We start from the raw sequence: 5,000 nt of genomic DNA, 5'->3' as shown, positions 1-5,000 counted from the left end.
CGCAACGTGGCATTAGGAATCAAAGACCATTAGCCAGTTTCGCTTTTCCGTACGGGGACACCAATGCGTCATCGGGATTGTGCCATAGCCAACGGATATCCATCAGCCGGCGCTCACCGCCAAGGCGACAAGCTTACCTCTCAGCAAGGAGGCATCCCCCGAAAGGGACACCAATGCATCATGGAGGAAGATTACCGAAGGTACATTGCCGTAGCCAATTGAAAAGATCAATCGGCCGGCGCTCGCCACCCATCTCATTGAAATAGACGACCAGCTTACCTCTCAACAAGAAGGCATCCCCCAAAGGGAACACCAATGCGTCATCGAGGAAGAATTTTCGAGCAGCAACGAGCTTACCTCTCCGCAAGGGTGGGGCTTCCCCGAAGGGTTACAACACCAATGCATCATCAAGGAAGCTTTCCGACGGGACATTGCCATAGCCAATGTAGGACCACCGGCCAGCGCATGACGCCTAAACGACATGCTTACCCCTCAGCAAGAAGGCATTCCCTAAATGAACACCAATGCATCGTCGAGGAAGAATTTTTAAAACATAACTTTGCTTACCCCTCAGCATATAGGCAATCACCGAAGGACACGCCAATGCGTCATCAAGGAAGATTTTTGCGAATTCATTTTTTGATTTTTTGATGAACAATGAATTTAGAAAACATTTTGGCTTCACATAAAAGCATCTACAAACTTACCTCTCCGCAACGGTGTCCCTGCCCCTAAGGGTTTCAACACCAATGCATCATTAAGATAGTTTTTTCGAAGGGACAGGGCCGTTGCCAATGGACGAGATCCATCGGGTTTGTGCCATAGCAAATGGATATCCATCAGCCGGCGCTCACCGCCAAGGCGACAAGCTTACCTCTCAGCAAGGAGGCATCCCCCGAAAGGGACACCAATGCATCATGGAGGAAAATTACCAAAGGGACAGTGCCATAGCCAATGGAGAACCATCAACCGGCGCTCGCCGCCTAAGCGACAAGCTTCTCCCTCGACAAGGAGGAAACCCCTGGGCTACGCAACGTGGCATTAGGAATCAAAGACCATTAGCCAGTTTCGCTTTTCCGTGCGGGGACACCAATGCGTCATCGGGAATGGGCCATAGCCAACGGATATCCATCAGCCGGCGCTCACCGCCAAGGCGACGAGCTTACCTCTCAGCAAGGAGGCATCCCCCGAAAGGGACACCAATGCATCATGGAGGAAAATTACCCAAGGGACAGTGCCATAGCCAATGGAGAACCATCAACCGGCGCTCGCCGCCTAAGCGACAAGCTTCTCCCTCAACAAGGAGGCAACCCCTGGGCTACGCAACGTGGCATTAGGAATGAAAGACCATTAGCCAGTTTCGCTTTTCCGTACGGGGACACCAATGCGTCATCGGGACTGTGCCATAGCCAACGGATATCCATCAGCCGGCGCTCACCGCCAAGGAGACAAGCTTACCTCTCAGCAAGGAGGCATCCCCCGAAAGGGACACCAATGCATCATGGAGGAAAATTACCCAAGGGACAGTGCCATAGCCAATGGAGAACCATCAACCGGCGCTCGCCGCCTAAGCGACAAGCTTCTCCCTCGACAAGGAGGCAACCCCTGGGCTACGCAACGTGGCATTAGGAATCAAAGACCATTAGCCAGTTTCGCTTTTCCGTGCGGGGACACCAATGCATCATCGGGATTGTGCCATAGCCAACGGATATCCATCAGCCGGCGCTCACCGCCAAGGCGGCAAGCTTACCTCTCAGCAAGGAGGCATCCCCCGAAAGGGACACCAATGCATCATGGAGGAAAATTACCCAAGGGACAGTGCCATAGCCAATGGAGAACCATCAACCGGCGCTCGCCGCCTAAGCGACAAGCTTCTCCCTCGACAAGGAGGCAACCCCTGGGCTACGCAACGTGGCATTAGGAATCAAAGACCATTAGCCAGTTTCGCTTTTCCGTGCGGGGACACCAATGCGTCATCGGGACTGGGCCATAGCCAACGGATATCCATCAGCCGGCGCTCACCGCCAAGGCGACGAGCTTACCTCTCAGCAAGGAGGCATCCCCCGAAAGGGACACCAATGCATCATGGAGGAAAATTACCCAAGGGACAGTGCCATAGCCAATGGAGAACCATCAACCGGCGCTCGCCGCCTAAGCGACAAGCTTCTCCCTCGACATGGAGGCAACCCCTGGGCTACGCAACGTGGCATTAGGAATCAAAGACCATTAGCCAGTTTCGCTTTTCCGTGCGGGGACACCAATGCGTCATCGGGAATGTGCCATAGCCAACGGATATCCATCAGCCGGCGCTCACCGCCAAGGCGTCGAGCTTACCTCTCAACAAGGAGGCATCCCCCGAAAGGGACACCAATGCATCATGGAGGAAAATTACCCAAGGGACAGTGCCATAGCCAATGGAGAACCATCAACCAGCGCTCGCCGCCTAAGCGACAAGCTTCTCCCTCAACAAGGAGGCAACCCCTGGGCTACGCAACGTGGCATTAGGAATGAAAGACCATTAGCCAGTTACGCTTTTCCGTGCGGGGACACCAATGCATCATCGGGACTGTGCCATAGCCAACAGGTATCCGTTAGCCGGCGCTCACCACCAAGGTAGCAAGCTTACCTCTCAGCAAGGAGGCATCCCCCATGGGAACACCAATGCATCATGGAGGATGTGAGTCTGCAAGCATTCCCAACGGGACTCGAAAGCACGAGCATTTTGAGACCAAACGGCCATGGAGTTCTAGTTTCTGCCCGATAGTGTCATTGTTTGCTCTGCCATTCCTTGGCTAGGCCTTGCCTTTACCCGGGCATTTTTTTCTAGCGTTACCAACGGGTCATCTCTTTACGGGTTTCTGTGGCCAAACCGCCAACATTTGCCCGACATAGTTTTTCTTTGCCCGATAGAGTCATGCTTTGCCCCACGGGACGGGTAAAAATAACATTTCGCCTCCGGGGTATTTCGGTCTTTTTTCCGAGCATTACCCACGGGTAGTGCTTCCAGGGGTAACCAAGGCCAAATGGCCAAGAATTGCCCGATAGAGTCCTGCTCTGCTCGATAGAGCTGTGCATTGCCTTGCGGGACGACTTAATATAGCATTTCGATTCAGGGGCATTTCGGTCTTTTTTCCGTGCATTACCGACGGGTAGTGTTTTCTCGAGTAACCGAGGCCAAATGGCCAAGATTTGCCCGGGTGGTCTCGATAGCAACGTGCCTTGGCACCCGGCGTCGGGTGGCCTCGGCTTCCCCAAGGGAGGGACACCACCCCCCCCTATAGTAGTAAAATTAGCCTTTGCCCTTGTGGCAGGAAGGAACATCAATGTGTCCGAACTGAAGCAATAGGGGTTTTTTTGAGCATCGCAACTTTTTTTCATAAACTTTGAATTGGGACATCTTCACAAAAATATGAAGCAACTCCTCCAAAAAATTCAGAATTTTTTGCCAAAAGGATAATTTTATATTAATTAAACAAAAAATAAATAGATAAAAATCATAAAAAATACAAAAAAATACAAAAAAAGTAAGAAAAAATCACAAAAAATTATAAACAAGCTACACAATAATTAGGTAAATATATTGGGTTGAAAAATAAGGCATCTATAATAGAAAATGTTTAAATTAAGACTTAAAAACATCTAAAAATAAAAATTAAAAAAGATTTTAAACTAACATTGCGAAAGTCCCAAAAGATGGCGACTAAACAAGAGTTTTTGGGGCGTTTCGACAAGAACATATTGGTGCTTGCATTGATTTGCCCGGCGACAAGCTACTTTTTAGCCGGTACCCAGCAAATTCTTAGCCGTTAACCAGCAACTTTTTAGCCGTTACCCAGCAACTTGCTTGCCGTTGCCTAGCAACTTCTTAGCCATTACCCACCGTTACCCGTCATCTTGGTTGTTGTTGCCGATACCCAGCATTACCCGACAGCTTGGTTGCCATCACCCAACAACTTTTTAGCCGATAGCCAGCATTACCCGACAGCTTGGTTGCCGTTACCCAGCAACATTTTAGCCGATACCCAGCAACTTTTTAGCCGATAGCCAGCATTACCCGACAGCTTGGTTGCCGTTACCCAGCAACATTTTAGCCGATACCCAGCAACTTTTTAGCCGATACCCAGCATTACCCGACAGCTTGGTTGCCGTTACCCAGCAACATTTTAGCCGATAGCCAGCATTACCCGACAGCTTGGTTGCCGTTACCCAGCAACATTTTAGCCGATACCCAGCATTACCCGACAGCTTGGTTGCCGTTACCCAGCAACTTTTTAGCCGTTACCCGGTGAGCCAACTTGCCATGCCTTGGCTAGAACAGTCAACTGTTGTTGCCTACATTCATGTGCGATTCCCGATGCCTTGTCTAGACCGTCGTCTTGGCATATGCCCAAGTGTTTGCCCAAGTGTTTCCCAAGTGTTTCCAAGTGTCCAAGTTCCAAAGTGCCTAAGTGCCGTGCCGTGCCGCGCGCGCGCGCGTGGGTCTTTGATATAAGAATATTTAGAAAAAAATTTCTAAACATGCTATATATCAAAGACCCACGCGCGCGCGCGCGCGGCACGGCACGGCACTTAGGCACTTTGGAACTTGGACACTTGGAAACACTTGGACGGCTAGGCGGTGGACGATAACGACTGGTACAGCCTAGCCCAAACGGCAAAGAAAATCTAGTTTCGCCTTTGCCGAACCCGGTTATATTAGCATGCCGTTTCAAGGGCCTTTCGGTGCTCTTTCCGAGCATAACTGACGGATCGGGTTCTCTTGAGTAAGCGAGGCAACGAGGCAGAGGAAATCTAGTTTTTGCTCGATAGAGTCGCGTCTCGGCTAAAAGAGCATGCCGTTTCATGAGAATTTCGGCCTTTTCTTCCGAGCATTACCGACGGGATGTGATTCGAGGGGTATCCGAGGCCAAACGGCCAGCAACTGCCCGATAGAGTCCTGCTCTGCCCGATAGAGCCGTGCTTTGCCTTTCGGGACGGCTTAAAATAGCATTTCGATTCAG

The sequence above is a fragment of the Rhododendron vialii genome, chromosome 11a (assembly GCF_030253575.1).
Source record: "Rhododendron vialii isolate Sample 1 chromosome 11a, ASM3025357v1".
NCBI lineage: Eukaryota > Viridiplantae > Streptophyta > Magnoliopsida > Ericales > Ericaceae > Rhododendron > Rhododendron vialii.
Note: the sequence above shows the minus strand (reverse complement) of the source record.